Below are 27,688 nucleotides of genomic sequence, written 5' to 3'. Positions count from 1 at the left end.
AGGGGGTGATGTTCGAGGTGTCGATGCTGAGTGAGAAGGGACCAGTTTTATTGAGAGTGGATTTGGTGCCAATGAGGAGGAGCTCTGTTTTGTCACTGTTCAGTTTGAGGAAGTTGAGAGTGAGCCATGATTTTATTGTAGAGATGCAGGTTTGGATGTGGCTGAGGGGAGGGTTTTGGGTGGATTTGGTGGTGAGGTATATCTGGGTGTCGTCAGCATAGCAGTGAAAGTCCAGGTTGAGTTGGCGGAGGATGTGACCAAGGGGGAAGATGTAGCAGATGAAGAGGAGGGGGCCGAGGACTGAGCCCTGGGGGACCCCTGCGTTACTGGGGAGAGGGTGGATGAGTGACCGGAGAGGTAAATGAACTCTTGCCTGTTGCTGAGGAGGATGTGAGCCAGTCGAGTGCAGAGCCCTCAACACCCAGTTGGCGCAGCCTTTGTAGGAGGATGGAATGGTTTATAGTGTCAAAGGCTGCGCTGAGGTCTAGTAGTAACAGGATGTTGAGGGCCCCGGAGTCTGCAGAGGTGAGGAGATCGTTGAGTACTTTGACCAGGGCTGTTTCAGTGCTGTGAAGTGGGCGGAAGCCAGATTGGAGGGGTTCAAAGAGGTTGTTAGACTGGAGGTGGGTGTGAAGTTGGGCGGCGACGAGGCGTTCCAGCGTTTTTGAGAGGAACGGCATTGGAGATGGGGCGGTAGTTGGAGAGGTTGGCGGAGTCTAGGGTGGGTTTTTTGAGGATGGGGGTGATGGAGGCCAGTTTGTAGATGGAAGGAACATGGCCGAGGGATAAAGACTGGTTGAAGAGGGTGGTGAGATGGGGGATGAGAGCAGGGAGGCAGGCCTGGGTTAGAGTCGTTGGGAGGGGGTCGAGAGAGCAGGTGGTGGTTTTGGAAGCGGTGATGAGGTCTATGATATGAGAGGAGTTAACAGAGGAGAAGGTGGTGAGGGGAGGGAAGGGTGGGTGGTCAGAGAGAGGGGGGGGGCAGGGGTGGGGGTGGTGATGGAGTTAATGGAGACGGCAGTCATGGAGCTGTTGATTTTGGAAATTTTGTCATTGAAGGCAAGGAGGAAAGAGTTGCAGAGGTCAGGGGAGGAGGGTGGAGTGATGTCCGGTGGCTGGAGCAGCTTGTTGACGGTGGAGAACAGGGTGCGAGGGCTCCGGTGGGAGCTGTTGATGAGGGTGGAGAGGTGGGCAGATTTGGCGGCTTGGAGAGCGTCACGGTAGGATGAGATGTGTAATTTGAAAGCTGCGGCGTGGACGGTGAGGCGGGTTCTTTTGAGGAGTCGTTCAAGTTGGCGGCCAGTCTGCTTCATGGAGCGGAGTTCAGGGGTGTACCAGGGGGCGGGGTTGATGTATGAGACGGAGGAGGTTTTCCAGGGGGCTAGGGAGTCAAGGGAGTCGGAGAGGGTAGTGTTGAGCATGACAGCATAGTCGTCGGGGGAAGAGGGGGGGGAGTCAGGGGGGAAAGCAGTGGATATGAGCTGGGAGAGCGTGAGGGGGTTGACTGACTTGATATTGCGGTAGGTGATGGTGCGTTTTTTGGGGTTGTGGTGCGAGGGTAGGGGGGCGGAGAAAAGGATGCAGAGATGATCAGAGAGTGGGAAGGGGAGGGGGTGGGGCTTAGATATGGGTAGGAGAGAGGAACAGACTAAGTCCAGAGTGTGGCCTTTGGTATGGGTGGGGAAGTCAATATGTTGGGTGAGATGGAAGCAGTCCAGGAGAGAGAGGAAGTCGGATGTCAGTGGGGCGTTGGGGCAGTCAATGTGGATGTTGAAGTCACCAGTGAGTAGGAGGCGGGCAGAGAGAGAGGATGCGATGGTGAGGAGTTCAGACAATTCAGTGAGGAAAGAGGGGTGGGGCTTTGGGGGACGAGAGATTAGGATAGCGGTGATAGAGTTGGGGAGGGAGAAGGCGAGGTATTCAAATGATGAGATGGATGGAAGGTTGAGGTTCAGTTCAGTGATGGATGTAGATTTTTTATGAATAACAGCAAGACCTCCCCCACGCCCGGAGAGGCGGGGTTTGGCAGTGTAAGTGTAGTTGGAGGGAGTGGCTTGGTTGAGAGCATAGAAGTCCAGGGGCTGTTGCCATGTTTCACAGAGGAGAAGCAGATAAATGTTATTGTCCAGTAGCAGTTCAGATATAACAGGTGATTTGTTGGAGAGGGAGCGGCAGTTCAGCAGTGCAAGGGAGATGGATGGGGGCGCGGAGATGAATGGGGGCGCAGGGGTGGGGGGGCGGAGGTTGCTGAGGTTGGCAGTGCGGCAGGTGGGGGTGACGGGGGGGCGAAAACTAGTCCAGAGTGAGGGGATAGGTTAGCCGTCGTTGGAGTGTTGGTTATGGGAGAGACCAGAGCCCCTGTGGATGTGGCGGGGCCGGCGAAGGATCCCAGCTGAGCTAGCTGCAGAGGCAGCAGCAGCTGGGAGACGGTGGTTATGGTTGAGGAGGTGAAGGTCAGCAGCGGTGTAGGTGAGTAGGCGAGAAGTTGGTGGAGCGGTGGCCTGGAGGCGCGGGAGTGATAGTCCGAGGAGGAGATGGAACGTAGCAGCAGATGAGAGTAATCCAGTTAGTATGTTGGCGGTGGCTAGAAGCTGGTTAACTAGAAGCTGGTGGGCAGAGAGTTGTGAAAAAGCAGCAGTGGACCGGGTGTTGAAGCTGGTGGAGTGAGTGGCGTTGGTTGCCCCAGACCTTGTCTGCACGGCAGGGAGGCCCCGCGATACCATGATGGACCTCAGCAGGTGTTAAGCCAGCTGTTAGCTGGCGGCTAGGGCAGTAGATAGTCCAGGAGTGAGGGAGGAGATGAGTGATGGACGGTGCAGTAATGTCCGATGAAGTGAAGGAACAGGGATGTAGACAGAAGACAACACAGAGACGCGGGAACAAAACAAAACAATGGAAACGACTAACAAAACAAAGACGTTGGGACAGAAGCGGCAGTCCACATACCAGACGCCGGCGTTGCTCTAGCCCAATCAAGACGCATTTGAGTCCAGTTTTGTGACCAGATCGCCCCCGTCTGTGGAGCGGGGAAAGCAGAGAAACGGGGCTGTACCTTGGTTGTATGGGGCTGCTTTTCTCCGGGTGGAGCCGGTGCCCCGCTCTCCGTGACTGCTCCTGTGGCGGGCTGGGGCCACACCTTCGCCCAGGTACAGACCTCCGGGGCGGCGGGTGCGGGAGCGCGGAGCCGGTGTTCGGGCGTGGAAACGCCGGTGCAGCGGAGGAGAAGCGGTGCCGCGTGCGGCTCGTGGCGGTGCGTGCCGCTCGTCCTAGCTCCTTAGAACACTCGGCCAGAATATGTGGAGGGGCACAACACAAACTCAGAGCTGCTCGATAGTGCGTCTTACCCCATTTTTAAAAAAAACTGTATTAAAAATCACAAAGTGGCTCTATTTGGCTGAACCAAAAGCAAAATACAAATCCCGACATATGTGCTTCTTTCCACTACATGCAGAACCAAGCACATTTAGATATTAAACATGCTTGTTTAAAAGCTGGTGACCCAACTATGCACTGTTCCTTAACCTCTCAAACATCAATGAGGCTTATGTTGCAATTCAATCTGTTACACTTGATCTTTAAATTTCTCATATGGTCTAGAGGTTAGAATTTGTAGTTCTCGCCGAGGCAGCCTGGTCGACATTCCCAACTTCCAGTATGGCTATGTCTTGCCAAACCTGAGCTTACAATGCTTAAAAAAACATGCTGTCTGCAGGTATCATTGAAGCAATCCTGCAAGAATTCATGGAGGGTTAAATATGGTAATGTAATTGCATTGGTTTCAGAGAATAATGTGGATAATTTCCACTTTCTTAAACTCAGATTGCATGCATATTGCAGTTGTTGCCGACAGAGTTAGGGTTGGGCGATGGAGTTGAAATTCATTGGGGTTTCCCTGCGCAGGTTCCATCCCTGTCAGCAACGTCTGTTTAGCAGCACAGTTTTGGAGGTTTCGTTCTATTCTATAAACCAGCATGTTCGCAGATGTTTAATTTCGGAGCATTTCTTTCAGAACGAGGGCATGTATGAAATCCTTTGTTCAATCCCCTGCATCGCCATTCAATATTCCGTTGATGGCACAAAGTGAAAGCTGTTGTCTCCAAGTCTTGCTTGGAAACAAATCATGACCGGCTATAGATGGTTATGTAGCTCAGTGTTTGAGCACAGTGTTTCGTTGCAAGATTCCACTTCCACATTCCTTTAAATTTATATTTCATATTTTGAAGCAATTTGAGTCTATTAGACTTATACATCTCCCTGGTCCAAAAATCATTTAATATATGGTCCCCGGGTAGGGGACATATCAGATATTATATATTCCCAGACGGGGAGAGAAAGTGCGTTTTACCCAGCACGAAAGCGTTGCAATGACGCTTAGGACTTGTCCCACCAACGTACATGCGCTACACTATCGCTTCTGTAGTGTAGCGGTTATCACGTTTGCCTCACACGCAAAAGGTCCCGGGCTCGAAACCGGGCAGAAGCACGCCCTCATGCGAAGACTTTACTTGTCGAGGATGGGTTTGAAAAACTCAATTTAATATACGGTCCCCGCGTAGGGGACGTATAAGATATTAAACTGATAAGAACAGATACTACACTTGATCTTAGCCAAAAGGCCGAGAAGCGATGCCCACCATGGCTTCGGGGAGCAGTGAGCTCTCCCCACGCTGACCCTCCCGTCAACGGTCCAAAGCGGCGCCCGCGCAAAGCGCCCGGCGGAGAGGCCGGAGCACGCGCGGCGTACATGAGAACGACCCTTTGGTTTTTTTTTTATTTCCTCTGACAAAAAACAAGAGGGGAGAGCGCGAACGCAGTCCCCCACTACCAGAAATTATGCAGTTGAGATTCCCACATTTGGGGAATTCACAGGGGTCAGCACATCCTGTTTGTGCAATGGACGAGCCTCGCCCTGGGTGAACCACCTTCCTGATCATGGTGTCGCCCCTGCCAGGTAAGTATGAGTTGCTCCGCTCCGAGCCAAGGCCCAGGCCCTGGAAGAGGCAATGTGGCAGCATGGTCCTTCCGGCCATTTGCATGGACCAGCTTCCACCCGACGATTGAGCCCCAGGTTAAACGGCAGCGATACACACGCAAGTCTGTGCGTTCTAAGCACTCTTTTTTACTTTTAAAGTTCTTGAACACGGGATGCCAAACGGAGGGTACGCAAGGGCATGTTTAAAGGCCGACAAGACACAACCTTTGCTCTTGGAGGATGACCGCTTGCTTGCTTTAGACATAGGTAGAAAAGCCCCGCATTGAAGCAGGGCATCAAAAAATTGGAAAGATCTCTTGTTGTCCCTCAGCTGATAAAGACCCTTCAGCTGATAAAGAGCCTTCAGCTGATAAAGAGCCTTCAGCTGATAAAGACCCTTCAGCTGATAAAGACCCTTCAGCTGATGCTCTCAAGTCTGGTTTAAAGTTGGAAGTTGAGCAGGTTGTGTGCCCATAGCTTTGCGAAAAGCGACATTCCGGTCATGGTATTGCTGCTTTACAGGAATTACTACAGTTTGATAACGGTTATCGCTTTATGACACCTATAAGAGGAACGCCGCCCTTCTTGCAATCGGCACACTTTTTTTGTTGTATTCATTCGTCAGCTCGGTATTCCGTGGTGGTTTTGCTCCTTTAGTTCTGCAGATCTCCGGTGGCCAAGCCTCTTGAAAACACTCTTAAAGCAGGAAGGTTGGACCCGGAGGGTGCAGATTTGGACTGGGCTGAGAGATGTGACCTTTTGCATCGTCACCCTGTAACCGCGGCTTGCATGTTTGACTCCCGTTGGCACAGATTTTTACATAAAGTTATTATGTCACCAGCTCAACCATCAATAAAGTCATAGATTATTTCTATTGCATAGAATTCCAGCAGAGGGCAAGTCCACACTGTCACCGTCTCATTGGATAGACCAGGCTCTGAAACTTGGGGTAAACTCTGACCGGGAGGTCTTTACGTTTGTGGATAAATAAGTCACCTGTAAACGGCCCTCAAACCCACATCTATTGGAAAAAGTTACTTTGGTGCAGCAGCAGTCCAAAAGTCACTCCAAACGTGTAGTAAAGGTAAAAAGGTGTGCTATTTTAATTTGCCCTGCCCAATATTGATGCGTACGTTCACCAAACAGCTGAATCTGTCCCACTTGTTACAAGGGAACAAGCTGAAGTTATTATGGCTGCGCTTAAGAAGGGTTAGGGTTCTTGATGAACATAACCTGTCTCTTAGTGCTCAGGAATTGTTTGCGTCCTTTGGGTTATCACAGTGTGTACGGCGTTTTAGGCGGACACACACACAGTTTCAGACAGGGAACTCGACAAAGTCTGGATTAATAATTACAACGAGAAGTTATTCATTTGCTGGAATGCCAATATGGACATCCAGTTTGTTATAGATGCGTGGGCTTGTGTTGTGTACATTATTTCATATATTTCTTGGTCTGGAAGTGAAATGTGTTTGCTCTTAAGTTGTGCACAAAATAGGCTTCTAAAGGTAATCTTAGAGCAAAATATTAGTCATCTTCATAATCGAGATGGTCTGCGCAGGAAGCTGTCTATGGTGTAACAGGGATTCATTCCAACAGGCGATAATATAGTTCACATGAGCAGAGCCATAAGGGAAATAGATGAGGAAGTAGATGAGGAAATAGATGAGGAAATAGATGAGGAAATAGATGAGGAAAGGCCGGACGATATTTGGATGAGAAACACTATTGATCGTTACTTGGGTAGACCACATAACGAGACCTTTAATGTGCATTATGACATTCTTATCCGAGTATCGCTTACTCAGTCTGACAAATGTAAAAAAATCTATTATGTTACAAAATCATTTGGGTGCAATTATTAAGAGAACACGGACCAAGCCTGCAGTTTTTCATGATGCACGGTTTTATGAGACTAAAGTTAGAGTTATTTCATCAAAGTATCCTTCAGTTATTCCTGCCATATCGCATTGAGGGTGACCTTAAGCCGCCTCCGTATGATACGTTTGAGGAATTTTATAAAAACTGTGAAGTTCGTTTGAGTGACAGGTCCCTACATACAGTTAAATCGATTGTTGATTCAAATAGGCGTTGCTTTGAACTTGCGGCTGAGGACCTGGAGGAGATCCAGGAGCAGATGGACGGTGATGACGTCTTAGAGGATGCAAGGAGGAGAACAGAGAGATGATGCAGGGAGTCAACTCTGAGCATGAGCAAGAGCCCATTCCCGACTTGGCCGTGAGCAATCAGAAAAATGTCATGAGTCGTAAAGAGGGTCTTTCACTTGTGAGAAAAATACAGCCATTTAAGCAAGAACCCTGACCTATTACACGTTTTTATTACGGGTGGAGCAGGCACTGGGAAAAGTCACCTGATTAGAGCGATTCAATATGAGGCGTCTCGGTTATTGGCTCCTACGTGCCAGAGTCCTGATAATGTCAGCGTTTTATTAACGGCTCCGACAGGGATAGCAGCATATAATTTACAGGCGGCTACTATCCATTCAACATTTAGTATCAGTGCAAGTATTTCCCTCCCCTACACACCGCTGGGGGAGGAGAAGCTCAATACATTGCGTGCTAAATACGTTGATCTACTAATTGTAATATTGATGAAATATCTATGGTCGACAAAAAGATATTTACGTACATTCTCCATTTGGAAATTTGTCTATTATAGTTGTAAGGGTTTTCTTTCAATTGTCACCAGTCATGGGTCATCCTCTGTACAAGGAAGAGGATTAGGAATAGATTTATTCAAAATTGCGGCACAATAGTGAGACAAAGCGATAAGACTCTTGCAGAGCTGCTAAACCGGCTCAAGAGGAACACACATGCTTGATGACGATCGAGCTTTATTACAAAGTCTTGAAACTAGTGAAGATCCTGACGTGTTGCACATTTTCACCAAAAAACAGTTTGTGTGAAATCATACTTTCAAAGTATTAAATCGAGTATGCGAGGAGACGATACCAGTCTGTGCGCGAGATTTTGGGTATGACAAAAAGACAGGGAAATTAAAACAACTGAAAGGACATCTCCGTAAGTCCAAACAAGCCAGTTTGGAGGAGACTTTAATCCTGGGGGTAAATGCAGGCGTTAGGCTGTGTAAAAATGTAGATTTAGCCGACGGTCTAGTAAATGGGGTATGTGGCTTTGTTACACATATAGTTGAAAATCCACAGGAAAAGCTGTCTCCTTTAGCAATATATGTTAAATTTGACGACGATGGTGTAGGTGCGCAGAGAAGGAGGTAAACACGTACCGCTGCAGACCTGACTGGTTCTACCCGCATAGAACCAGAGGAGGAACATGCCAATAAAAGAGGCGAAAAGTGGCGGCAGTTTCCTCTAAAACTCGCGTGGGCGTGTACAGTACATAAAGTACAAGGTGTAACCATCGATAAAGCCATAGTGTCTCTTAAGAAAGTATCTACGGCGGGTCAGGCGTATGTGGCCCTTAGTCGTGTTAGGAGTTTAGAGGGTCTGATTATTCAAGACTATAAAGAAGATGGCATTTATTGCAACAATGGCATCAGAGCGGCCCTTGAGAGCATGCCTCCCTTCATGGTCCAAAGTTTGCCCTGGCACTTGGAGGCACATGTTCTGACATTCTTTTTCATGAATGTCCATGGTTTGGCTCGACATGTGTCAGATTTGGCTTCATGCACACAGCATTGGCGGCCTAACTGTAATGCTGTGGTAGAGACATGGTTAACTGTAGATTCATCTTTTCAAACTAGTCACATTTATTTCTTTTTAAATGCATTTATCCTCCAGAGCAGTGGTCATCCAGCTCGGTTTAGGGGGGCCCATCCGTGATCTGACACCTTGCTGTGGTGGATGGGCTTGGGTACTTTCATGATCCCACGAGCTAAGAAGGGCAGGGGTCTACACCCCTGGCAGGTTCAACCATGCCGGACAGGTGAAGGGGGAGAAGGCAGACTAAGATCAGATCATCAAAGTATTACTAATTTAATGACATTTACAAAGAAACAGATTTTTCCAAAGAATCTATTTTACTAACTAACCCTTTTCCTCCTTTTTCAGGACACAAAGACAAGACCACTAGGTTAGGGTACCCTAACCCATCTACAACAGCCAACAACTGTCAATTGTAGTAATTATAAGTACATGGAATACTTAATAATCAAATTAAGAAACATTGCCCATTTGTTTTGCTTTTCTTTCACCTTCCCAACAATGTATTCTTTTCAAAGTATCAATGTACTGATTTTTAATTTGTATTACCACTTTGCATCAAGTAGTTAATAAAAGACATAAAGTTCTTTGTCTCCTTTTCTTTCAGTACCAAAGTAACTCCATACAAAGTTGACCCATTGTTACTGTTACAAATGTGTCTATACGACCTGTAAAACAGTTGAACTAAATATCTTATTAAACTGTGGTGCTTCACTACAAAATGACAAAAGGTGAAGTGATTCACAATATGAAAGCCTCACTTATCCTGATCTTACCAGATTGAAGTCAGACAGAGGAAAATTTGTGCATACTAGCTTACTCCTCATTTTAATGTATTGGGTAAAAGTGGACTAAGCGAGCTACCTTCTGGCACGGCCTTATGGACCTGTCAGGCCCCTCGCCAGCTCGTGGCGCTCGGGCCAAATAATACGAAACAGACAAAGAAAAATGGTAGCTAATGATAATCTCTCACATCGTGCTGTTTTTATTGCAGAATAGTTGTTGCATAGGAGAGTTGGATGACACAAAGTCAGTCCAGTGCGTTCTGCAGGGCCGACAGGAGCACTCAAGGTGTGGCAAGAGGCCGACAGGAGCACTCAAGGTGTGGCAAGAGGCCGACAGGAGCACTCAAGATGTGGCAAGGCTATTGAGACGTGTTTTATTCATTGTAGTGATGGCTAGAATTTGCTTTTAAATTTACAAATAAGCGATGAGCTGCGCTGCTGAGGACTGTATGCAACAGGTCACCGTTGGCTTGCGGCTTTGTCTACATATGATTTTAGTCTCAAGTACAGATCAGGAGTTCAAAACATTGACGCTGACGCTTTGTCAAGGCGCCCACATCCTGAGCATAACCCTGAAAAACAATGGACAGACATCTCTGCAGATGGTGTCAGAGCAATGTGTCAAACATCAAATGCATCAAAGACAAATACTTTTCTTGTTTAATACAATATATTAATAAGTACTACGGTGTGTCTTTTTGTACATTAACACTTCTGGGAAGCCTGATTTAAATAGTTTTCTACAGTGAGGATCATACTTCTAACCTAGATTGTTTTATACATTGGAATGTCTCTTTTGACGCTTTAGTTAAATTTGAGTTTAAAGGGGTTCTATCGGAACGTATTATTACCTCTTTATTTTAACCCTTTAAGCGCCAAAGTCGCAGAAATGCAACTTTACCGTACAAGGAAATTAATGAAATAATAGTAGAAAATGAATCACTTCAGTCATTGGTCGGTTCGGTGCAACTTCCTCTCATTAGCCAGGTATGATCTAGGGCAGATCCGGTAAGGAAAAAAATGGCTGGAGGAAGTACACGTGGCATGCAATTTACAGCAGATTCTGACTCTGAAGGGTATTATCTCCCCGAGAGTGACGATGGATTTCCAAGTGGAGATGAAGGGACTTCGAAACAACGGACAGGTGCAAAGGACAGACGGAGGCGAGGAACCAGTGGAACCAGTGGCTGCAGTAAAACTTGCCCGGTGGATGAGAGCTGGGACATGCTGAGAGAGGTCGAGGTATTTGAGGCATGGATCAAACCTTTTGAAGACCCAGTTGGCTACACAGGAGAGATGGATCTGACGGATGCTAATCCATTTGATATTCTGTCACTCTTTCTGACCGATCAGTTTTGGACTTTCATTACTGATGAGACAAATAGATATGCACATCAGTGTATGGCACCTATGATTCTGAAGCCACATTCAAGATTTCTTGAGTGGTATGATGTATCAGTCACCGAAATGAAAGCTTTCTTCGCTTTGCATCTCTCCATGGGCCTTGTTGAGAAACCTGAAATCGAGGATTACTGGGGAACATTTTGGCTTACACAAACGCTTGGATTTGGAAATGTAATGTCAAGAAACAGATTTGAAATCATTCTTTCGTTCTTTCATTTTGTCAACAATAATGATTATGTGAGAACAGGCGAGCCCGGGCACGATAAACTGTTCAAAGTCCGCCCAATAATAGATTTGATTATTCCCAAATTTGCAGCAGTTTACAGTCCAATCAAGGAGCTTTCTTTAGATGAAATGACAATAGCTTTCAAGGGGAGATCTTCACTAAAATGTTACTCTCCGAATAAACCTGACAAATATGGCTATAGAGTGTATGCCCTGAGTGAAAGCTGTTCAGGGTATGTTTTGCGCTGGTCAATGCACACTGGACAGTATAAAATAATGCAAGCAACATCAGTGCAACACACGCAGTTGTCCGTGAGTTGGTTTCTCCCTTTACGGGCAAAGGACACGAGATTTACATGGACAGTTACTATACCTCGCCTGTAATTGCAAATGAATTAGCAGATTTGGAAACTGGACTGTGTGGGACGGTAAGGATTACCAGGTTGGGGATGCCAAAACGCCTTGGTAAAAGTGTCTTACAGCTGAAAAAAGGAGATGACCCAGTTTTTTGCAGAAAGGGAAAACTCCTGGCTTGTGCTTGGCACGATACTAAACGTCTCACCATGTTGTCCACAGTCCATGGAAATGATTGTGTTCAGAGGAGGATCCGATCCAAGACAGATGACACTGGCTTCCGTGACATCAAAAGACCTGTATGTGTCGACCAGTACAACGCCTACATGGGTGGAGTGGACACTGCTGACCAGAGGATGAAGACATACCTCTTTCCACACAGGTCCCGGAAATGGTATCATCGCATATTCAATGCCATTATAAGCATAAGTATTGTCAACTCACACATCATATACACCAAATCCACTCCAGGCCCACACAAACCTTTAAAGGTTTACATTCAGAAGATTATTGATGCATTACTGGCTGATCACTCCAAAAAACAAGAGAGGCGCTCAAGACCGGAGGGTGAAATGCCACAGAGACTCACAGAGCGTCATTGGCTTTGTCAAGCAGAGGGACGTCCAGACTGCGCCGTGTGCTCTGACCGCTCTCGTACCAAAGGCAGGCGGCAAACAAAGTACAGGTGCCGTCAGTGTGGCGTTGGCCTCTGTGCGGTTCCATGCAACGAGAGATACCATACGCTAAAAAACTTTAAATGCTGTCATTTGGATATGTAAAAGTGCAGGGTACCTTGACCCTGGATGGACATCTTTTCTGGGATGGCTCTCTCCTTTCTTCACTGCTTTCTCCACAACCTGCCTGGCACCAATGATGGATGTATAAGTTGGCCAAATAAAAAAAATAAAAAAAAAAACATAATAAATACCGTGGTTGTCATCATTTGGTCAGAACTTGTAATCAGGGCCCGAGTTTGAAGTTGTGAGCAAAAGGGGTGAAAATGGGTTAAAATGTGAAAAAACACCAAAATGAGCAAAATGAAATATTTCCCCATCATCAGTGCACAGTTTGCCCCCAGAAAAGCACTCCCCTGGGGCCTGGAGGTGAAAAAACTATCATAGCATAGTACCATATACCCGGGCTGGACTTAGAAAAAAAAACGAGTTTCAAATCAATAGTACCATATGCCCGAGGGACTCTGTCGTTTTTTTGGCTCGTGCGAATAAGCGTTCAGGGTAAGAGTCCCGGGCTGAATCACGCTGCTTCCGCAAAATTCTTGACGCTGCTCTCAGGCGGAATGTGCAAAATGGTAATGCTGGGAGGGAGGGGCGGGCGGTTTTTGAGAATGACGTTTTTCGGAATCAAAACAGGTACATTTCCTGGTTGTGCGGCTACCGGACAAGGAGCTCGTTTGACGGGCACACGATAACCGCGATCGTAGGGCCCCGTTCTGGTTTTATCCAGCTTCCAAGGCTCCTTCACAGCCGTAATGTCAAGTTATTTAGGCGTCATAGTTCGGTTCAACTCCGGATCCACTGGTGGAACCCGGCTCCGTGATTTTAGCGCCACCCAGACCCGGCAAGAGACGCGCTTATCCCGGCTTCATTTCACCAGACTCCGGGGCACCTACAGAAGCTTCCTGGTTGCTCCGATTGCTCGGGGCACAACACAGTGTCACGGTCCCGGCTTTACAGCGACATAATCATTTGAGCTGACATTCATAGTATCAAATGCTTAGACCAGACAATCCAGATCAGCGTAGCGGCTGGCCACGGGCTGTACGGGGAGATGAGCGCTGGTTGTGACACGGATCACGGATCCTCTGGTGGTCCGGCTCCGTGGTTTTGGAGGTGCCCAGACCCGGCCAGGGACGCACAGTTTCCCCCCGGCTTCATATGCGCCTCCCACGGCCATCAGAGTAGCGGAGTGTGGGCTGACACTTAGCTCCAGCCTGGGTCCTGGGTCTGGATCCTCTGGTGGAGCCCGGCTCCGTGGCTCAGAGCGGCCCAGACCCGGCCAGGGTCTGGTTTTTTGCGATCGAAAATGGTACAAATCATGGTTCTATGTATACCGGACAAGGAGCTTGGTCTATGGGCACTCAAGACCCGCCATCGTAGGGCCCCGTTCTGGTTTTATCCAGCTTCGAAGGCTCCTGCGCACTGCGGGTTTGTTTACATTTTGCGGCTGTGGTTTGCTCCGGCTAACCTCACGCTGGACACGTTGGAAGCGAGGCCGAGACGCCCCGTCTCACCCAGGTGCTCTCCCACGGAGGTCCCACCAGGCGCGGGGCGTCAGTCTGACTGGCTCTCCCCGCGCCTGGCCCCTTGTCTCCGGAGATGGGACCGTCACTCACCCCCGTGCAGTAGGACGCGCGGCTTGAAGGATGATGGCTGCGCTTAGCCCCTGTGCCATGGGGCTCTGAGCCAGTCCCCTTCAGCCTCAACACGTCCGGTGGAAACACAGTCTGGGCCCACTGTCACTCACCCCTGCGCGGAAGGACGCGCGGCTTGGAGGATGATGGCTGCGCTTAGCCCCTGGCAAAGGGGCTCTGCACCAGTCCCCTTCAGCCTCAACGCGTCCGGTGGAAACACAGTCCGGGTCCACTGTCACTCACCCCTGCGCAGAAGGAGGTGCGGCTTGAAGGATGATGGCTGCGCTTAGCCCCTGGGCCCAAGGGCTCTGCGCCAGTCCCCTTCAGCCTCAACGTGTCCGATGGCTCTGCGCAGGGCGGGGGGCAGCTCCAGCGCATATTTTTGGTCCGACTCCGGTCCCTTCCTTGTCTCTTGAGTTTGTCAAATGCGGCGCCTGTCCAGGGCTCACTTTGCTATCAATTGGGGTCACCCGTGGCTCATCACCGCCATCGTAGGGCCCCGTTCTGGTTTCATCCAGCTTCGAAGGCTCCTGCGCACTGCGGGGTTGTAGGCATTTGTGGTCCAGAGCCCCGGCTCTAAATTAAACCTGTTACCCTAGTAGGCCGGCCTCCGGGTCCACCTCTTTTCTTCGGTTAAGGAGTACACTGGGCGCGGGGGCAGCCATTGGAGGGCAAGGGCCCTGCCTCCAAGTGTGGTGCAGGGGACAGGGGAGCCAGGGCCTTGGGGCCCTGGTTCTATTTTATTTTTTAAAGTGGCTCAGAGTACCAAGGGCACGGACTTCCAGGGGGGTGCACCAAGGGTGTGTAGCCCGTGTGGGGGTGCTTAAGTGTGGGTCCCCGGGTTCGAAGGGAGAGCCTGGTCCCCGGTGGTCGACCCGGAGCCCGCGACCCGGGGAAGAGTGGCCCGTCCCCAGACTGAGTTTGGGGGAATGCGGGGTGGCTCTGGAGGGGCTCCAGGGGGTGCTCATTGGAGGCCCTGCCCGGCCAGAGTGGCCCTTCCCCGGGCTGAGTCTGGCCGTGTGCGGGGTGGATGATCCCTGCTCCGCCTCACGCCAGTTCGAGACCAGCTGGGTGCACTTTTATCCAAGAATCAAGTGGAGTGTGGAGCTTCTACGGGCCTCCAGGGGCACTGCCGACCCAGAGCTGTGCCCCGGCTTCAGTTCTCTGTATCTCAGGAAGTTTTTTATTTATACATTTATTTCATCCATAATCTCTGGCGCCTAAAGGGTTAATAAAATTTATGTGCAGTTGCACCAACTCTAAACACTGCACCCAATTTCATCTTGTTTCATCTATTGCTTTTCTGAACCTGCTTTTCCCTGTAGAAATAAAACATTTTCTGATTCTTATTGCTGTTGTGATTTTGGTATTCTGAAAATAAATGTAAAATATAGCCGCTAGCGGCAATGATCGGCCCTCGCCATGCCGCAAGAGGAGGGGGCGCTAACGCGCCCCAATGGTCCTTTTATTACATCTACTGCTGAATCTGTGACGCTGTCACATCTTCTCCCCTTTGTTTTACCATCAAAAAGCAATTTTATTTTGAATTCTTGGCAAAATGTGCGGCTTTGCCGCACAGACACCGTGACTTTTTGAATAAAAATGTGGATAACTTTTGATGGTCCACCCCTGAAGATGAGTCTCACCAAATTTCAGGTTAATAGGGCTAAGGCCCTGGGAGGAGTTTGTGAAAGTCAAAAGTGTAAACATGTTCTGGCGATTTCCCCATTGGAATAACATGGGAGGTTTTGGTCATCGCTACGGCAAAACCATAACAATTATGACATGGGTCTCATTGACTTTTTTGATGGGGCCAAAATTGAGTTGTGTGTCAAATTTCATATAATTTCGCAAAACTAAACATTTAACCTCCATATAAAATCTGTAGGGGGCGCTGTGGCGCCAAATTAATTTATTTCACTTCAAGTAGGTTTAGGGCAAAGAGTTTAACAACTGATTCTAATTTGACGCAATTCAGACTTTATCTGCGCAAACGGCAGAAATGTTAAATTTGGGAGATTTCTGAAATTCTAGCTACAGTTTGCGGCTCCGCCGCACAGAGACCGTGACAGGGTCAATGTCATTTGAATAACTTTTGATGTCCCACTCCTCAGTACCATTTTCACCAAATTTCAGCTTTTTAGAGCCAACGCCCTGGGAGGAGTTCGTAAAAGTACGACATTTGGAAAAACTCCTGAGTCATGCTTAGCCATTTTTGAACCAATATGGCCGACATTTGGTTGGGTGGACGGTGTTGCCGTAATAATATTTTTTACTTCTCTTGTCACCATCTACCTCTGAACCAAATTTCATGATTCTACGATCAGATTTTTTTTGGGTCATTTCCTATCTGTCAATGCACTTTTGGTACAAAAGGGAAATAGCCAGAATGTAGAGAGGCACGATTTTTAGAGGTGTGCAAATTTTTGTGACTTTTCGTCAATGTTCACTGGGTGAAAAATAGGGGGGTTGGTCCCGAGAAGATGAAAAAGAAGAAGAAAGAATAATATTCCGATGCGAAAACGATGTTTCCCATTTTTCAAATATCATAAACTATAAATTTTCGGAAAGCGATAGCGCTTTCCTACTTCATGGTGTGGGTCCCTGGTCACCGACGGGTACTTTCGTTAATTTTGTGTGGGCTCCGCCCACTTTGTGTTTTTGGCCCTCTATACAGTAATAATGTTCAATTTTTGCATTACATGTTTATATGCACGGAACATGCAAGAGATGGGGAACGTATTCGTGAGGTACTTAGCGCAAATGAGTGCTTTATATGGGGATGACGACCGCGAAAAATCCCAATGTAAAGTGCTCGTTTAGTGCGCACTTTTGCACGGGCTTCGCCCGTTTACAACGGTAAGGTTCCATTTTCCTACAACTAATTAGTATGCACGGGGCGTGCATGAGTGAAGGAGTGCGTTAGTGAGTGTTTGGAAGTGGGCGAGCGTTCGCGCTCGATTTCGTGCGCACTACGTGCGCACTTTCACAGCCGTGCTTCGCACGGCCTTACGAGATTAATAGGCCTCTCGCCAGCTTGTGGCGCTCGGGCCTAATTAAATGAAAAAGGAAAAAGAGTGTCGTGAGTTCAATTCCCTAACCCTGACAATATGCTGCATGTCCTCCCTTCTCTCTAGTCCCCATTTACTTTCCCGTCCACAAAAGCCTAGGGGCCACAAAATCTTTGAAAACATCATGGTCATTTCTTCAGAGATAAACTGATCCAATGGGGCGTTTTGTCCTGAGCAGCTCTGAGCTGAGGCTGACGTCTGATCCTTTGATCACAGACTTTTTACAGGCGCGTAACGTCCACTTAGAGACATGTTTCCAAACAGTGACACGGGTTGAAATGTGTCCACGCCCGAGTAACGTAAAGGAGGATCTGAACAGCAGCGTGTCCTAAAAGATCTGAACAAGTCTAAAATGAGCAGTAAGATTATCAACAGGAACTAAAAGAGCCCGTTAGGCCAGTGTGTTGTGTTTAGTTCCATAGCAGCTTCACTCTAATGCTTTATAATGAGAGCGTGTTACATTCTCTTTTCTCTTTCTCTTCAGACTCAGGATCAGACGTGAACAAATCCTCCTGTTGCTTCTGTCAGAATCTTTATGTGAGAGAAAAGTGCATTTGGACCAAACGATGTCCCACAGAAATCTACAGACATGAAATGTTTGAATGAAATAGTAAAACAGGAGCGGATTGGACAATGTTAAATAAATACATACATATAGACATAAATGGGTAAATGCTTTTTCATTGTATCTGGCCTTAAGGTTCAATAAACTCTTCAATCGTGTAAAACATCAGATTAAGGACGAGGCTCTGAGTTTTACCCAGAAAAGCCACAAACGATGAAGAGATAAAAATGTGTCGAAAACAGGAAACTTTCATAGACCAGGTTCAGACCGGTTTTAGTCCTGGTTAAGACTTGTTTTAGTCCTGCTTTAGTCCTACTTTAGACTTGTTTTAGTCTCTATTTTGTCTAGTTTTAGTCCCGTTTTAGTCCTGGTTTGGACCTGTTCTAGACTCGTTTTAGTCTAGTTTTGGTCTATTTTTAGTTCTGTTTTAGACTCGTTTTAGTCCTGTTTTAGTCCTGTTTTCGTCCTGGTTTAGACTTGTTTTAGTCCTCTTTTAGTCCTGTTTTCGTCCTGCTTTAGACTTGTTTTAGTCCCGCTTTAGTCTAGTTTTAGACTTGTTTTAGTCCTCTTTTAGTCCTGTTTTCGTCCTGCTTTAGACTTGTTTTAGTCCCGCTTTAGTCTAGTTTTAGACTTGTTTTAGTCCTCTTTTAGTCCTGTTTTCGTCCTGCTTTAGACTTGTTTTAGTCCTCTTTTAGTCCTGTTTTCGTCCTGCTTTAGACTTGTTTTAGTCCTGCTTTAGTCTAGTTTTAGACTGGTTTTAGTCTTGTTTTAGTCCTGCTTTAGTCCTGCTTTAGTCTAGTTTTAGACTGGTTTTAGACTTGTTTTAGTCCTGCTTTAGTCCTGTTTTCGTCCTGCTTTAGACTTGTTTTAGTCCTCTTTTAGTCCTGTTTTCGTCCTGCTTTAGACTTGTTTTAGTCCTGCTTTAGTCCTGCTTTAGTCTAGTTTTAGACTGGTTTTACTCTTGTTTTAGTCCTGCTTTAGTCCTGCTTTAGTCTAGTTTTAGACTTGTTTTAGACTTGTTTTAGTCCTGCTTTAGTCCTGCTTTAGTCTAGTTTTAGACTGGTTTTAGTCTTGTTTTAGTCCTGCTTTAGTCCTGCTTTAGTCTAGTTTTAGACTGTTTTTAGTCTTGTTTTAGTCCTGCTTTAGTCCTGCTTTAGTCTAGTTTTAGACTGGTTTTAGACTTGTTTTAGTCCTGCTTTAGTCCTGCTTTAGTCTAGTTTTAGACTGGTTTAGTCTTGTTTTAGTCCTGCTTTAGTCTAGTTTTAGACTGGTTTTAGACTTGTTTTAGTCCTGCTTTAGTCTAGTTTTAGACTGGTTTTAGACTTGTTTTAGTCCTGCTTTAGTCCTGCTTTAGTCCTGCTTTAATCTAGTTTTAGACTGGTTTTAGTCTTGTTTTAGTCCTGCTTTAGTCCTGCTTTAGTCTAGTTTTAGACTGGTTTTAGTCTTGTTTTAGTCCTGCTTTAGTCCTGCTTTAGTCTAGTTTTAGTCTTGTTTTAGTCCTGCTTTAGTCCTGCTTTAGTCTAGTTTTAGACTGGTTTTAGACTTGTTTTAGTCCTGTTTTAGTCCTGCTTTAGTCTAGTTTTAGACTGGTTTTAGACTTGTTTTAGTCCTGCTTTAGTCCTGCTTTAGTCTAGTTTTAGACTGGTTTTAGTCTTGTTTTAGTCCTGCTTTAGTCCTGCTTTAGTCTAGTTTTAGACTGGTTTTAGTCTTGTTTTAGTCCTGCTTTAGTCCTGCTTTAGTCTAGTTTTAGACTGGTTTTAGACTTGTTTTAGTCCTGTTTTAGTCCTGCTTTAGTCTAGTTTTAGACTGGTTTTAGTCTTGTTTTAGTCCTGCTTTAGTCCTGCTTTAGTCTAGTTTTAGACTGGTTTTAGACTTGTTTTAGTCCTGTTTTAGTCCTGCTTTAGTCTAGTTTTAGACTGGTTTTAGTCTTGTTTTAGTCCTGTTTTAGTCCTGCTTTAGTCTAGTTTTAGACTGGTTTTAGTCTTGTTTTAGTCCTGCTTTAGTCCTGCTTTAGTCTAGTTTTAGACTGGTTTTAGTCTTGTTTTAGTCCTGCTTTAGTCCTGCTTTAGTCTAGTTTTAGACTGGTTTTAGTCTTGTTTTAGTCCTGTTTTAGTCCTGCTTTAGTCTAGTTTTAGACTGGTTTTAGTCTTGTTTTAGTCCTGCTTTAGTCCTGCTTTAGTCTAGTTTTAGACTGGTTTTAGTCTTGTTTTAGTCCTGCTTTAGTCCTGCTTTAGTCTAGTTTTAGACTGGTTTTAGACTTGTTTTAGTCCTGTTTTAGTCCTGCTTTAGTCTAGTTTTAGACTGGTTTTAGTCTTGTTTTAGTCCTGCTTTAGTCCTGCTTTAGTCTAGTTTTAGACTGGTTTTAGACTTGTTTTAGTCCTGTTTTAGTCCTGCTTTAGTCTAGTTTTAGACTGGTTTTAGTCTTGTTTTAGTCCTGTTTTAGTCCTGCTTTAGTCTAGTTTTGGACTGGTTTTAGTCTTGTTTTAGTCCTGCTTTAGTCCTGCTTTAGTCTAGTTTTAGACTGGTTTTAGTCTTGTTTTAGTACTGCTTTAGTCCTGCTTTAGTCTAGTTTTAGACTGGTTTTAGTCTTGTTTTAGTCCTGTTTTAGTCCTGCTTTAGTCTAGTTTTAGACTGGTTTTAGACTTGTTTTAGTCCTGTTTTAGTCCTGCTTTAGTCTAGTTTTAGACTGGTTTTAGACTTGTTTTAGTCCTGTTTTAGTCCTGCTTTAGTCTAGTTTTAGACTGGTTTTAGTCTTGTTTTAGTCCTGCTTTAGTCCTGCTTTAGTCTAGTTTTAGACTGGTTTTAGTCTTGTTTTAGTCCTGCTTTAGTCCTGCTTTAGTCTAGTTTTAGACTGGTTTTAGACTTGTTTTAGTCCTGCTTTAGTCCTGCTTTAGTCTAGTTTTAGTCTTGTTTTAGTCCTGTTTTAGTCCTGCTTTAGTCTAGTTTTAGACTGGTTTTAGACTTGTTTTAGTCCTGCTTTAGTCCTGCTTTAGTCTAGTTTTAGACTGGTTTTAGTCTTGTTTTAGTCCTGCTTTAGTCCTGCTTTAGTCTAGTTTTAGACTGGTTTTAGTCTTGTTTTAGTCCTGCTTTAGTCCTGCTTTAGTCTAGTTTTAGACTGGTTTTAGACTTGTTTTAGTCCTGTTTTAGTCCTGCTTTAGTCTAGTTTTAGACTGGTTTTAGACTTGTTTTAGTCCTGTTTTAGTCCTGCTTTAGTCTAGTTTTAGACTGGTTTTAGTCTTGTTTTAGTCCTGCTTTAGTCCTGCTTTAGTCTAGTTTTAGACTGGTTTTAGTCTTGTTTTAGTCCTGCTTTAGTCCTGCTTTAGTCTAGTTTTAGACTGGTTTTAGTCTTGTTTTAGTCCTGCTTTAGTCCTGCTTTAGTCTAGTTTTAGACTGGTTTTAGTCTTGTTTTAGTCCTGTTTTAGTCCTGCTTTAGTCTAGTTTTAGACTGGTTTTAGTCTTGTTTTAGTCCTGCTTTAGTCCTGCTTTAGTCTAGTTTTAGACTGGTTTTAGACTTGTTTTAGTCCTGCTTTAGTCCTGCTTTAGTCTAGTTTTAGACTGGTTTTAGTCTTGTTTTAGTCCTGCTTTAGTCTAGTTTTAGACTGGTTTTAGTCCTCTTTTAGTCCTGTTTTCGTCCTGCTTTAGACTTGTTTTAGTCCCGCTTTAGTCTAGTTTTAGACTTGTTTTAGTCCTCTTTTAGTCCTGTTTTCGTCCTGCTTTAGACTTGTTTTAGTCCTCTTTTAGTCCTGTTTTCGTCCTGCTTTAGACTTGTTTTAGTCCTGCTTTAGTCTAGTTTTAGACTGGTTTTAGTCTTGTTTTAGTCCTGCTTTAGTCCTGCTTTAGTCTAGTTTTAGACTGGTTTTAGACTTGTTTTAGTCCTGCTTTAGTCCTGTTTTCGTCCTGCTTTAGACTTGTTTTAGTCCTCTTTTAGTCCTGTTTTCGTCCTGCTTTAGACTTGTTTTAGTCCTGCTTTAGTCCTGCTTTAGTCTAGTTTTAGACTGGTTTTACTCTTGTTTTAGTCCTGCTTAAGTCCTGCTTTAGTCTAGTTTTAGACTTGTTTTAGACTTGTTTTAGTCCTGCTTTAGTCCTGCTTTAGTCTAGTTTTAGACTGGTTTTAGTCTTGTTTTAGTCCTGCTTTAGTCCTGCTTTAGTCTAGTTTTAGACTGTTTTTAGTCTTGTTTTAGTCCTGCTTTAGTCCTGCTTTAGTCTAGTTTTAGACTGGTTTTAGACTTGTTTTAGTCCTGCTTTAGTCCTGCTTTAGTCTAGTTTTAGACTGGTTTAGTCTTGTTTTAGTCCTGCTTTAGTCCTGCTTTAGTCCTGCTTTAGTCTAGTTTTAGACTGGTTTTAGACTTGTTTTAGTCCTGCTTTAGTCTAGTTTTAGACTGGTTTTAGACTTGTTTTAGTCCTGCTTTAGTCCTGCTTTAGTCCTGCTTTAATCTAGTTTTAGACTGGTTTTAGTCTTGTTTTAGTCCTGCTTTAGTCCTGCTTTAGTCTAGTTTTAGACTGGTTTTAGTCTTGTTTTAGTCCTGCTTTAGTCCTGCTTTAGTCTAGTTTTAGTCTTGTTTTAGTCCTGCTTTAGTCCTGCTTTAGTCTAGTTTTAGACTGGTTTTAGACTTGTTTTAGTCCTGTTTTAGTCCTGCTTTAGTCTAGTTTTAGACTGGTTTTAGACTTGTTTTAGTCCTGCTTTAGTCCTGCTTTAGTCTAGTTTTAGACTGGTTTTAGTCTTGTTTTAGTCCTGCTTTAGTCCTGCTTTAGTCTAGTTTTAGACTGGTTTTAGACTTGTTTTAGTCCTGTTTTAGTCCTGCTTTAGTCTAGTTTTAGACTGGTTTTAGTCTTGTTTTAGTCCTGCTTTAGTCCTGCTTTAGTCTAGTTTTAGACTGGTTTTAGACTTGTTTTAGTCCTGTTTTAGTCCTGCTTTAGTCTAGTTTTAGACTGGTTTTAGTCTTGTTTTAGTCCTGTTTTAGTCCTGCTTTAGTCTAGTTTTAGACTGGTTTTAGTCTTGTTTTAGTCCTGCTTTAGTCCTGCTTTAGTCTAGTTTTAGACTGGTTTTAGACTTGTTTTAGTCCTGCTTTAGTCCTGCTTTAGTCTAGTTTTAGTCTTGTTTTAGTCCTGTTTTAGTCCTGCTTTAGTCTAGTTTTAGACTGGTTTTAGACTTGTTTTAGTCCTGCTTTAGTCCTGCTTTAGTCTAGTTTTAGACTGGTTTTAGTCTTGTTTTAGTCCTGCTTTAGTCCTGCTTTAGTCTAGTTTTAGACTGGTTTTAGTCTTGTTTTAGTCCTGCTTTAGTCCTGCTTTAGTCTAGTTTTAGACTGGTTTTAGACTTGTTTTAGTCCTGCTTTAGTCTAGTTTTAGACTGGTTTTAGACTTGTTTTAGTCCTGTTTTAGTCCTGCTTTAGTCTAGTTTTAGACTGATTTTAGTCTTGTTTTAGTCCTGCTTTAGTCCTGCTTTAGTCTAGTTTTAGACTGGTTTTAGTCTTGTTTTAGTCCTGCTTTAGTCCTGCTTTAGTCTAGTTTTAGACTGGTTTTAGTCTTGTTTTATTCCTGCTTTAGTCCTGCTTTAGTCTAGTTTTAGACTGGTTTTAGTCTTGTTTTAGTCCTGTTTTAGTCCTGCTTTAGTCTAGTTTTAGACTGGTTTTAGTCTTGTTTTAGTCCTGCTTTAGTCCTGCTTTAGTCTAGTTTTAGACTGGTTTTAGACTTGTTTTAGTCCTGCTTTAGTCCTGCTTTAGTCTAGTTTTAGACTGGTTTTAGTCTTGTTTTAGTCCTGCTTTAGTCCTGCTTTAGTCTAGTTTTAGACTGGTTTTAGTCTTGTTTTAGTCCTGCTTTAGTCCTGCTTTAGTCTAGTTTTAGACTGGTTTTAGACTTGTTTTAGTCCTGTTTTAGTCCTGCTTTAGTCTAGTTTTAGACTGGTTTTAGACTTGTTTTAGTCCTGCTTTAGTCTAGTTTTAGACTGGTTTTAGACTTGTTTTAGTCCTGTTTTAGTCCTGCTTTAGTCTAGTTTTAGACTGATTTTAGTCTTGTTTTAGTCCTGCTTTAGTCCTGCTTTAGTCTAGTTTTAGACTGGTTTTAGTCTTGTTTTAGTCCTGCTTTAGTCCTGCTTTAGTCTAGTTTTAGACTGGTTTTAGTCTTGTTTTAGTCCTGCTTTAGTCCTGCTTTAGTCTAGTTTTAGACTGGTTTTAGTCTTGTTTTAGTCCTGTTTTAGTCCTGCTTTAGTCTAGTTTTAGACTGGTTTTAGTCTTGTTTTAGTCCTGCTTTAGTCCTGCTTTAGTCTAGTTTTAGACTGGTTTTAGACTTGTTTTAGTCCTGCTTTAGTCCTGCTTTAGTCTAGTTTTAGACTGGTTTTAGTCTTGTTTTAGTCCTGCTTTAGTCCTGCTTTAGTCTAGTTTTAGACTGGTTTTAGTCTTGTTTTAGTCCTGCTTTAGTCCTGCTTTAGTCTAGTTTTAGACTGGTTTTAGACTTGTTTTAGTCCTGTTTTAGTCCTGCTTTAGTCTAGTTTTAGACTGGTTTTAGTCTTGTTTTAGTCCTGCTTTAGTCCTGCTTTAGTCTAGTTTTAGACTGGTTTTAGTCTTGTTTTAGTCCTGCTTTAGTCCTGCTTTAGTCTAGTTTTAGACTGGTTTTAGACTTGTTTTAGTCCTGTTTTAGTCCTGCTTTAGTCTAGTTTTAGACTGGTTTTAGTCTTGTTTTAGTCCTGCTTTAGTCCTGCTTTAGTCTAGTTTTAGACTGGTTTTAGACTTGTTTTAGTCCTGTTTTAGTCCTGCTTTAGTCTAGTTTTAGACTGGTTTTAGTCTTGTTTTAGTCCTGCTTTAGTCCTGCTTTAGTCTAGTTTTACTAGACGCACTCACGCCGCCGCACTCACGCCGCTGCCGCACTCACGCCGCCACCACCGCACTCACGCCACCGCCACCGCACTCACGCCGCCGCCGCACTCACGCCACCGCCACCGCACTCACGCCGCCAACGCACTCACGCCACCGCCGCCGCACTCACGCCGCCGCACTCACGCCACCGCCGCCGCACTCACGCCACCGCCACACTCACGCCACCGCCGCACTCACGCCACCACCACACTCACGTCGCCGCCCTCACACCGCCGCACTCACGCCACCGCCACCGCACTCACGCCACCGCCACCGCACTCACGCCGCCGCCGCACTCACGCCGCCGCACTCACGCCGCCGCCGCACTCACGCCACCGCCACTGCACTCACGCCGCCACCACCGCACTCACGCCACCGCCGCACTCACGCCGCTGCACTCACGCCACCACCACACTCACGTCGCCGCCCTCACACCGCCGCACTCACGCCACCGCCACCGCACTCACGCCGCCACCACCGCACTCACGCCACCGCCGCACTCACGCCGCTGCACTCACGCCACCACCACACTCACGTCGCCGCCCTCACACCGCCGCACTCACGCCACCGCCACCGCACTCACGCCGCCGCCACCGCACTCACGCCGCCCTCACGCCGCCGCACTCACGCCGCCGCCGCACTCACGCCACCGCCACTGCACTCACGCCGCCACCACCGCACTCACGCCACCGCCGCACTCACGCCACCGCCACTGCACTCACGCCGCCGCACTCACGCCACCGCCACACTCACGCCACTGCACTCACGCCACCGCCACACTCACGCCACCGCCACACTCACGCCACCGCCACCGCACTCACGCCGCCGCCGCACTCACGCCGCCGCACTCACGCCGCCGCCGCACTCACGCCGCCACCACCGCACTCACGCCACCGCCACCGCACTCACGCCACCGCACTCACGCCACCGCCACCGCACTCACGCCGCCGCACTCACGCCACCGCCACCGCACTCACGCCACCTCCGCACTCACGCCGCCAACGCACTCACGCCGCCGCCGCACTCACGCCGCCGCCGCCGCACTCACGCCACCGCCGCACTCACGCCGCTGCACTCACGCCACCACCACACTCACGTCGCCGCCCTCACACCGCCGCACTCACGCCACCGCCACTGCACTCACGCCGCCACCGCACTCACGCCACCGCCGCACTCACGCCGCTGCACTCACGCCACCACCACACTCACGTCGCCGCCCTCACACCACCGCACTCACGCCACCGCCACCGCACTCACGCCACCTCCGCACTCACGCCGCCAACGCACTCACGCCGCCGCCGCACTCACGCCACCGCACTCACGCCACCGCCGCCGCACTCACGCCACCGCCACACTCACGCCACCGCCGCACTCACGCCACCGCCGCACTCACGCCGCCGCACTCACGCCACCACCACACTCACACCGCCGCACTCACGCCACCGCCACCGCACTCACGGGACCACCTCGGTGTCAGGAGGACAGACTCGTGTCCCTCACGCCGGGTCTGGAGCTGTGTTCAGCTCTGATATTACATTCTCCTCTTCACTCTCACATCTTTTTACTTTTTGTATTATTAATACTAACAGAACAAGACCAGACAGTGAAAGATCAAATCAAAAAGTAAAAACAGTAGGTGAAGAATAAACCAAGTGTACTATGGTTTGCAGCGCTGTTCCCACACTTCAAGAGGAATTGTACTCGCTGGTGAGGATTCCACTCAGATACTTTATTCATTTTTCACATTTTTCATAGAGTGTATGAGACAGGTTTCAGGTGAAACAAGTTCGAAATTGAACACAAAAACAACACCAAAAGTACGTGATGAATTTACAAAATGTGAAGAGCAACACTTTGTTAAAGTTTCAGATATAGCAAAATACAATAAACTTAATTCTTAATAATTACATTCCACCAGCACTTTGTAGAGTTAACTTAACAAGATAAATAAGCTTTTACATAAAGGAACAATATTTCAGAATTTTTTGGGACTAAACCCATGATAAAAATACAATACACACTTCAAAATGACTAACTGAAGGTGAAAAGGTTTGCACTGAACACCTTGTTAGCACAACACTGGGAGCAGCAGGTGATAAGTTCAACAGTCTTTAAGTGTACCGGCTGTCACTTCACTGATTGGCAGAGATCACAGGTTTGGGGAGGTCGTCATCATCTTGACGATCACATTTATTGCAGAGACAATTACAGTCTTTGTCATCAACGTGCATTTCTAAGGACTCTTTACATGCTCCGATCCTCTTGATTGCCCCGAGCTTCTCTTGAGAGTGTAAGAAATTAAAACTTGTTACAGTAGTAGAGCTTCTTATGACTGAGGTCAGCACAAATGACACAGCCCTCTGATTGGTTTGTTTTTGTGGCCAAGGTTCTATTCTGTCTGCGCTCTGGTCTGTTTTCTTTTCCTGCTGGATTCTCCATCATCCAGCTGCTCATATAGTTTCTGCCATTTTTTTAGCAAACAAAGAAGTTTGTCAAAATGGGTCTGTGGATCCACCTCATTTGCAGAGTTAGCAGCATAAACCAACCAGTCCTTCTTGAGAGAGTCCGGAAGCTTCCTTCATGGATTTTGTTCTTGATGGCTCCAACATCCCGAGCGCCATAAGGTCATAGAGGGCTTTCTCGATGGCCTGAATAAGCTGAATGAGCTTGTGGGGCTGGAGACCTTGGACTGGGGTTATTCCCTGCAACTCCACAACAACCTAAAGTGCGATTATGGCGCGGTTTCCATGACGACTGTCAGGGACTTTGAATATTCTTTCAGCAGAGTTATATGTAGACTGGTGGTGAGTTCTTGTAACCTTTCCGTCGAGGCTATCAATGAGTTGGAATTTCTTGACCGTTTTAGACCCTGTTGCTTCCCCTTGTCATTGCAGAGCTTCCCACTCTTTTCAGCACAAAGGGAAATCTCTTTTCATCCTCGTGAATCGTGGAAGTGCCGTGGGTCTGAGCTTGATTGCTGGCGTGAGGAAACTGGGTGATGGTGGTGGTCGTGCTTCAATGTCAACATCAATTATTGCCTGGATAAAGTGAGCTTTTCTGGACTTGAGCCACACAATAGAGCTCCAGAGATGGCTCTGGAAATTCTTCTTCTCAGCAGGAGAGGCCCAGCACTTCCAGCTGTTATATGGCTCTTTAGCAGCATTCATTAAAGCTTCTAGAAGGATCAGACTGTAGTCACATGACTCTAACTTAATTGCAGGTGGCACAGAAGAAACCTCTTTCACGTTCAGATTCTGCTGCTTGGAAGGGTTGAGACAGTGCAGCTTCTCCAAAGTTGGACCAGAGCAGAAGGTCTTGGACTCCACCTCGTCTCTTCTCACACTCTTTAGCAGTTTTAGTAGATGTACAATGTGTAAATGTCAGAGAGAAAGT

General features: G+C 46.1%; 1 non-coding gene and 1 pseudogene across 1 annotated transcript; both read right to left on the bottom strand.

Moving 5' to 3' along the window:
• Positions 1-4,513: 4,513 nt before the first annotated feature.
• On the bottom strand, positions 4,514-4,628 carry LOC140361365 (U2 spliceosomal RNA; annotated as a pseudogene).
• Positions 4,629-4,793: 165 nt separating this feature from the next.
• On the bottom strand, positions 4,794-4,959 carry LOC140361364 (U1 spliceosomal RNA). Its single transcript, XR_011927000.1, has one exon. It is a non-coding gene; the product is annotated as a U1 spliceosomal RNA (small nuclear RNA).
• Positions 4,960-27,688: the final 22,729 nt, after the last annotated feature.

The sequence above is a fragment of the Eucyclogobius newberryi genome, unplaced genomic scaffold (genome assembly GCF_026437365.1).
Source record: "Eucyclogobius newberryi isolate DKJ021-1_F unplaced genomic scaffold, fEucNew1.0.hap1 SCAF_159, whole genome shotgun sequence".
In the NCBI taxonomy this organism is placed as follows: domain Eukaryota; kingdom Metazoa; phylum Chordata; class Actinopteri; order Gobiiformes; family Gobiidae; genus Eucyclogobius; species Eucyclogobius newberryi.
Note: the sequence above shows the minus strand (reverse complement) of the source record. Positions and strands in the feature narration are given on the sequence as shown.